Consider the following 8,932-nt stretch of genomic DNA (forward strand, 5'->3'; position numbering starts at 1 on the left):
CAGCCCGCAGGCTGCAAGTAGCCTGTGGTCCCGGTCTGTCACAGCAGGACCAACTAATGCCTCAGCTGGATGAAGGAGAGTTTGGAAGTGAGTCCAAGAACGTAAGGACCCAACCATTTCAGAGCTGAGACACACTGTTAAGGTATTGATGCTAACAATCTACCCCCCAAAAAAATATTTTTGTTTGTTTCTATACATTCAATATCCTTGCATGTGCTGCGAACTCTGAATTCTGTCACAGACAACGAGCAGCTGTGTGTTACACCACAGTGACCTGGGTGCATACCTACAGTCTTGCCAACATACTTCTCCATACAAAGCACTTGCCAATGGTGTTTTTTTTCCCAACAATTTCGCAAGTGAAGTGAGCTATCCTGGTTAAGTGCTCTTTTGCAGCATGACTGTATCTACGCATGGGTTGTTACCGCTCCGACAAAGTGCTGCCTTCCCTCCTCTTCCTGCCCCCTTCTGAAGTGATTGCACAGGTAAAGCTTTTAAGTGCAGCCTTGTTTTCCTTGCCTTCACCCTCACAGAAAGCCTCCAGGCTCCTGTAGCTTTTCCGCATTGTCCAAGCAAAGCAGTAGAACAAGTTGGGTGACGAGTGTGTGACTGATTGCCACCCCGCATGGGAGAAGGCAAACAGTCGGGGCTGAGCTGGGCAAAGCAGGCACTTCTGGCACCAAACACGAGCAGCATCGTGTCTGTGGGTCTCTGGTCTGGCCCCAAAACTCTGCACCAGTAGCAGAAGGTGACGATGCTAGGAGGACGATGGAAGGAGGCTCTGTGCAACCTCTCTCCTCTGCTATGTTTTGCAGCACTGGTTCCCCAAAGAACAGTCTCTCCTCCATACTGACACCCCTTCACTTCTTTCCTGAGGGTGTCTGTGTGCTCCTTTCCCCTCTCCACCTCTCTTACCCCAGGATCTCCACTTCCTCCTGCTCTGCTCCAGCTTTTCCATCACACCCCATTCCCACCTTCCTCTGTCCTCCCTTTCCATCATAACTCATCTCCATTTTCCAGGAGAGGAGTTGGTCAGGTTGTCCACCTGCTAACCAATTTTGGGAGGAAGAAGAGGGATGAAGGACAGACATGGCTCATGGGCAGCAGGACCTGGCGCAGCATAACTGCACACTGCTTTCACAGAGAGCTGATGGAGAGAGCTGTCAGGATTATTGTTGTGTTGGCATGGCAAAGGTGGGTGGGAGGAGGCAGGGGATGGGGGGAAGGGACTTGAAGTGGCTGCTGCCCCTTTGTCTTTCCACTGCCTCTGGTTTATCTGGTGCCCTGTGGAATTTACGACCCCCCCTCCCCTGCAAGGGGCTGTTGTACTGCAAGTCGGAGCGCCTGCCAGCTGGGTGCTAGACCTCACCTCCTTCAGCCAGCTAGCCTGCCCTTTAGCAACCTCAAAGGGCTTAATAAGCAATAACAAACTTTGTCCCAGCAACAGATTTGGGCACTCTGATTATCTCTTGTTTTACAAGCTGGGAAGCAGCATCCATCCAGTCCAAATCTCGGCGGCGGTGCCGAGCGATGAACACAGCACGAGATTTCTCATACATTGCTCCGAGGTTGCTAATGAACCCCTGTCCTTTCTGTGTCTCCATGCTCAGCTGGATATTTGCCCGACTTTGTGAGAATAAGGGCATTAACTCTTTCCATCTGAAAAGGCAGAGAATAGGTAAAGCCAAGGAGGGTGGGAGTGAGTCCAGCTGAAGTCAGCCAGAAAAAAATCCCCCGTCAGCAGCAGATGCTGTCATCTAGGCACTGCTTTTCAGGTAACATGGGTAAAGGACCTAAACCAGCCATAAACCACAGCTTCCAAAGCATCTCTGACAATGCTGTGTTTTTTACAGTGAACCCCCAGTGTCAGTGAGCACAAGGAGCAAGCTCATGTCCCATTACCCCAAGTCCCTTCACCAGCCAGGGTCCACCCTCCCCTCTTCTCCTGGAAAGGTCACACACAGGATGGGACCCAGTAACGCCAAGGCAACACCAGCAGCAAACTCTTCCTGAGCGCTGTGCCTTTTCCTGGCTAACTGGACGCAGCTGAGAGGGGCTGGGAATCAGAGATAAATGCTGGCACCCAGGCACAAGTCTCTTCTTAGCCCTGCAGCATGGTGAGAGAAGCAGATGAATGTGGAGATGTGAATTCCCCACCCACCAGCTTCAGAGGATGGAGGTGAGTGCATGGGGACGTATCAGGGATGACCAGAGCCTCTCTGAGGCCATGGGAAGGTGCTGGCACAGCCTGGTGAAGCAAGGTGCATGCAGCTCTTCCTTTCACACAGCAGCCTGAGGGCCCATCCTCTGGGTCTGGGCATGCAGGGTGCCCTCACAAGCTGCAGCAGGTAGCTGCAGGACTGTTGACTCCCTACTCCCCTTCCTGAGAAAGGGAAAAAGCCCTCCTCCTGGATGTGGGGCTCCAGAGACCAAGCTGATACCCGTGAGATCCGCCTTTCTTACAGCTGCTTTCATACGTGTGGTTTCTTAGACTCGGTGCCTGAGACAGGGATATATAAGCTGCAAACTTGTTGGGTTTGTGTGCTTTTTTGTTTTGTTTTTTAATTCATAAAACATGAGAAGCCTGTTCTCTAATAATCTCCATTACTGCTATATTGGCATCCTCTTGGGAGGATTTGCAACAGGATAGCCCATGGGCTACAAGTTTCTTGGATCGATTTCAGCTTGCCTTCCCCGTGGCTCTGCTATGGCCTCTCTGGTTACCATCTGTAGCTGTGCTGAAACCCAAATCAGCAACAAACACTGTGCCTTATGCTGCTGGTGCCTGTGGGAGGGCAGGGAGGAGTGCCACCTGCAAATATGCTCCTTTGCCTCCACAGAGGAGCTCTGCAAGTCTGAGTGCTAGGACCTGCAACTCAATCCACAGGTGCGATCTCTGGTAAATCAAGCTGAGTATCCCAAGTTTCTAATTCCTCTGCATTATTAATGTCTGGTTCAGGAATTAACATGGGTTGGGCTCTGCTCGTGGACCTATGCACTCATTTCAAATGTGAGTTTATCCGAAGTTTGGAGATGGCTAAAGGCAGTACTTAGAGTTTTTATTACTATTATTTAAAAAAGCAAAAAACAAACAAACAAAAAAACTATGATATTATGATCCAGGGGCAAACATCCCCATAGACAGGTGGGTCCCATGTTTCAGTCTTGTATCTGTTTTCTCAATGGGAGAATTGTGCACTTAGGGTCAAGGGGAATTTTATGTTGGTATCAGGGTTCAGGTGAAGTTTAGGTTATCTCAGATTATCTAATGTGAAATAACCCAGAGAGGGGATCCAAAATTTTGAGAGAAAGCAAGCTAGACAGAGGACTCAGGAAACACGACCTCTGACGAATATGTTAGATCAGCACGAGCTAACCAGTGAGGCAATCAGGTACTGCCCGTGACCTTTAGCTTTGGAAGATGAAGGCTTTAGGGAAATGTGTTACCTACTTAGTCAGCATCCCCTAAATCTGGTTCCAAGAGGCTGGGTGATCAAAGCCCCGCTGTACTGCTGTGGGAGAAGGCACAGAGGTAGGCACTCTTGTATACAGGTGTGTGGTCCAGAGAAGAACAATGGTTTTCCACTTGAGATGTAGCTGGAGTTCCCTAGGCTCTATGATGAATCCTCACCAATTAGCACATGGTATTTTAGGCTTCAGTATGGTGGGAAGCAGGGTAATACCCGTGCTGTTAAGCCCGCAGATCGGTGGCCTTCCCCGTTCAGCAGTAAATCCTACCCTTTGGCTCAACTTTAACCTTTTCTTTCTGATTTAGGGCAGAAGTCTATTCTCACAGTCAAACTGGTGTAAAAACTCTTGTAAGAGTGAGTAAGATCTCAGCTACCCAGTGCTCAGCACTTAGATGCAGTACTTCAGTACTTGGGTTACCTTTTTATTACACTGCAATCTTTCTTTAAGGCATTCCTTTTTATAGTGGCAATGACCCAGTTCATACTCATTAACCTGGGTAGACTGGAAGCAAGGATTTTGGCTTTCCTGCCCCAGCCACATCAAACAAAAATCCTGCATCACCAGAGGCACAAGTACTGTCTGCCAGCAGGAGCCATAGGTGAGAGCTGCATCCAACTGCACAGACGTTTTTTTGCCCCAGCCTTTTCTCTTATGTCTATGAGAGACCTTTTGTAATCTGCTGCACTGATCCAGAGCAGAGGAAATGGGGCTCCCCATGGCATGACAGCAGGGCAGAAATTTGAGGAGATAAGCATGGGAGGTGGAGCACCCAATTTTGTCCTGAGGTCCTGAAGATGTTCAGATGCGTGGGTGCTGCCACCTTTTCCCTGCACTCCAGTTTGCTACAGGGGCTTAGTGTCACCCTGCCTTGATGTCCCGTCATGCACTAGCTTGTTCTGCTGTGTTTTTGTTTTCTCATCCCCTTAGAAGCTGATTTCAGTATTGCCAGGTGGTCACAGGCTATGGAAGCATCTGTGTTTTGTTATAGGAGACTCTAGAAGCAGTGCTAGGATCTATCAGGCTCCTGGTGCACTGCTGCCTGTGTTGACAACATGGACAAAAAGTATTTCCAAAACTCAAATGGAGATCGGACTCCTTTGGAAGGGCAGTAAACAAATCTCCCCTCCTCCTTTACTCAAACAACTTTTTTTTTTTTTCCTTTGTCACCTCAAAGGGGGCTTTATCCTTTTATCATTCTGTTCTCTGTCACCTGGGACAGGCAGAAAGCCAACACAACAGATCCGTCTTTCTCAGGGTGGAAGCTCTCCCCAAAGCCTCGGCATATTCATGAAATCCAACACCTCCGAGAACCACCCACCTAGCTCATGTGAAAACCATTTCTTGAAAGATCATATAAAACAGCCTGTTGTGCAATGCTCAGAACATCAAATAACCCCCTTATTTATAGTATATACACTTGCAACAATAAACCTCCCTTTTGAACTTGATTGACCAATATAGATTAAAAGGCTTTTTCCTGTTAATCAACATCTGAATTTGTTGTTTAAGCATTCAGTGCTTTGGTTTGACGAGGGCTGGTCTCGTGACTTCCCATAGGACGAGCTGATGAGGTTTGCAAAACCTTCTGCTTCCTCCGCTGTGGCTGTGTGGAAGGAGAGGTACCACTCCAGTTCAGTAACGCTGGCGTTTTGCTCAACATGCTCCGCTTGCACCAGGAAGCCTTTGAGACAGCTGCATTTTCAAGTTTGCAAGTACAACTGGAAAATGTCACCCCAAAAACGAAAGGGCCACCACAACTGATCTGCTTAGGCTGAGCTGAGCTGGGAGGGTAATTTTGCCCTACCTCCCAGTCCTGTCTGCAGGCATGACCATTATGCCTCCTCCATCACCCTGCTTATTCCCCCACCGCCACTTATTTCGGCTTGAGAGCAGCCAACCCCCTCCGCTTCTTCCCCAGTCTTCTCTGAGTCTCCGTCTTCATTGCCAGTGACTTCCTCAGGGCAAGGAAATAGTTTCTTTCACATGTCTGTACAATGCCTGGAGAATCATTTGCATGTTTTTATGGGCAGTCCGTGCCCTTGCCTGGAGATGCATGAAAAGAGGTTTGAATGGGCGTGACGTGCATTTAGCTCTCCAGAACATACCTCGGGGAAGCAGTCTGGTGAGCTTGGCAATGCCCTTGGAGAGGTTTGTGTGCTCACTGTAAGGGTAATAAGCTGAGAAGAATGAGACAAGGCTGGTGTTTGTTATTCCTGTCTTCCTACTCACCGGGGCATAAATAACAGAGGAAGCTCTCACTGTTTATGTAGGAACTAGAAGCAAGGCAAAGTTTGCTCATCTTCCCATTGGAATAGCTTGGAGAAGACTCATTTTTAAGCTGTTCTCATCGCTAGCTCTTTGCACAAGCTATATGGATACATATATTTATTTTTTTTAACCTCAGCAGGGTCTTATCCTTAAAATTTCCAAGCGCAAGTATTCCAAAAGAGCTATCCTAGCAAACCTTCCTTGTGGGAGTACTGCTTTTACTCTCTCAGAAGAATTTTGTTGGTTTAGCTGATCTTGATAAATGGAACAAAAATGACCACATATTGGCAAAAAGACTTATAAGTGGATTCAACAGCATTTGCATTAAGGTTTTGGCCATTACAGAAATTTCAACTTATCTGCCAAAAAAAAAAAAAAGAAAGAAGTGCCTTAACAATAATTGCTATTCTGGCACAAAAAAGACTTTTACTGACTTACCTTACAATGAATTTTCCCAGGTATTTACTAAACTCATGATTAGCCTCTCCCCACAAGGTACTTTCATTGTAACTACGGACCAGGCTTGAGACAGCTAGCACATCCAGCTCTTCTCCTGAACAGTGATACACTGAACAGGAGCAGAACTCTTACACTGTGCCAAAATAAAATCCTCAGACTTCTTAAAACTGGGAAAATTCAGCTCTGGAAATGCTGTGTCTGGTGATTTTTTGCTTTTATCTGCAGGAGAGGAGACTGATGGATTTGAGCATTAGATCAGAACATCTTGAGGCTTAAGGGTGGATCTCAATTATACAGCTCAGGTCTATCACAAACCATAATGGGCTCCCTGCATTGTTTCTTGAGGACGTGCCCGTGCAGACAATGGCTATGTGCTGGCAAGCTGAAGTCTTAACCTATCTAAACACTATGTAATAAAAAAATAAAAAAAACAACACAGTGGGGAATAGGGAGCTGGGCTGCTGGTAAGGAATGTGCTTGGCAGATACCTGTGGGTCTTGAGAGAGCAACGTCATGCAAGGAGCAAAGAACTTTCTCCCAGGATGTGTGCTCTCTCCTCTGGGCTGCTCCCCTGATCCACAGTCTCCGCTGTAATTGCATCTTGGAGTGTTAGAGGTGCTACAGCCCCAGGGGATGCTGATTTTTCGGCAGCCTGGGAGAAAGAACAAAGAAGGCAACAGGAAAGCACCCAGAGCAGAGCCCAGCAGGAGACACCTTGCTCCATCAGGGAACAATCCAAAAGTACAAGTCAGCAGATTTGCCATAATTTCCGGTGCTGCTAAACCAACATTATGGTCCTAGTAAAAGTATGTGTTGCACGAATGTAAAGCTGAAGCTGCCCAAAAGTAGATGCTCCCAGAAATACATTTAAAAGGAACCACTGGGATCCTGGTGAACTTCAGCTTGCCCCAAAATTCAGGTTTTTGATTTTTTTTATTTTTTTTCTCCTCCTCCCTCCCTCTTGCACAATGTAGATAATGGCACGATGGGGTTCTGCGTGTGGGACCTCTTCTTCCTAATCTGGATGTTGTCACTCAGGCAGAGCCTCTGCCCAGCTCTTATCTCAGGCAGCCAGGAGCAGTGCCCAGAAGTACGACGGCCACACGATAGCCTGCCTGGTACGATGGGGTGGAGGTGGGCATCTCCTGATAGGCAAGAAAGGACCTGGAGCAGTCACCTCCCCAAAACCTTTCCTTGGTGGCTGGCTCTGCCCTGGCAACCAGCACTGTGGGATTTGCACGTCTGGATGAGACAACCCAGGTCTCTGCCTGGTTTGATTCAAAGTCACTGCTGCTCTGCGTTAAGTTTTGGAAGGAGGATGAGCTGTCTGCTGCCCTGGCCAGGGGCTGGGCTCACACGGGGGAAACATCCAGACCCTCTCCCCTGGGTATGTCATGCATCAGCGCCCAGTCAAATCTTTTCTTTGCAAGGCTCCCTGAAGTTAGGAGAGGGTGTTCGGCTGGGCTCTTTGTGACAAAGGGCTGAATGGATTTCGAAGTACCTGCTTTAAAGACTTGCTGTGCTTCAACATGCAGAGGAAACATGCTCAAGATCTTGATGACCTCCAAGTCTGCTTTTTAAGCTCATTTACTTGCATTCTGAACACATACACAAAATTAATTGTGTGTGTGTGAAAGGCAGCAAGCAACCATGTTAGCCATGTCTGTCATCTGAGTTCTCCCTCTCCCTCATCAATTCTCTTCTTGTAATTAATTTTCTTACTTTTTCCTGTAGGGTAAAATTACAGAGTGTTGATAGGCAGCTCTTCCATCCCAGAACAAGTGCTCAGTGCTAACAGGTCGGTTTTAAAATCGTGTTACAGATGAGAAGGCCTCATAAACTCAAAATGAAAGCCTACAGCTGGTCAGCATTTTGCTTACCCATATCTATCCAAGCTGCTCTGGGAACACAAGTTACCTTTGGGCTATCACCCATCTGCACAGAACAATTTTGCTGCTGAGTGTGCTTTTCTTACTAAGGGCAACTGCTCATCTCAGGGCTATAATGATCCTGATGTACTCCCGAGATGAACTGCAACCCACTGTTCTGGCAGTTCTCTTGTCTTATTTCCCTGCCACAAGAGCTGGAATGAATTGTGTTTGTTGGCGGAGCTTATTTCTGTTGGCTTTCCACTTAAGGCAGCGGAGGATTTTATGGAGATATCTTGTCTGTTTCAAAACCTTTTTATAATCCTCATATTTCCCACTGGTTACATTGCCCTGAAATAGCTCCACATATAAACACCGATCATGTGTATGTGCTTCTTATTTCCCAGGGCACAAAACTCACTATGTAAATGCAGTTTAGGAGAACTACTGTGGGACTGCACCTCCTGGCTTACCTGGCTGTGGCAGGGATAGCTGACATCCTTGCTCTTTACAAGACATCTTGCACCCCCCAGCAAAGGAGACAGTTTTTTCTGCATGCAAACTGCACAAATCAGGAGTATTGCTGAGCATCAGGGATTGGGACCGCCTTCAGACTGTCCCAAATGCAGTGGGATTGGGGTGTTTCCTAGTCTAGCCACTTCTGCAGGAGCCCAGGAGCATCTTGAGTTCCTACCTCTGTGCTTCAGTCTGGTAATGGAGACATGAGCGCTTCCTTACCATTTCCAGGTGTGCAGAATGCTTTTCCAAACAGCTGTGAATCATATGGGTATTATAAGCTCTGGGACCTATATAGGGGCCATACATGATTACCAATAAATCTGGGGACTCTTGGTTTCCAAGGTGTG

The 8,932-nt window shown here is 47.5% G+C and overlaps 1 long non-coding RNA gene across 1 annotated transcript; it reads left to right on the forward strand.

Annotated features, from left to right (window-relative positions):
* Window positions 1-2,088: 2,088 nt before the first annotated feature.
* On the forward strand, window positions 2,089-8,467 carry LOC137864275 (uncharacterized). Its single transcript, XR_011101405.1, has 3 exons — window positions 2,089-2,179; window positions 7,173-7,316; window positions 7,933-8,467. It is a non-coding gene; the product is annotated as an uncharacterized lncRNA (long non-coding RNA).
* Window positions 8,468-8,932: the final 465 nt, after the last annotated feature.

Source organism: Anas acuta, chromosome 1 (assembly GCF_963932015.1).
Source record: "Anas acuta chromosome 1, bAnaAcu1.1, whole genome shotgun sequence".
NCBI classification, from domain to species: Eukaryota; Metazoa; Chordata; class Aves; order Anseriformes; family Anatidae; genus Anas; species Anas acuta.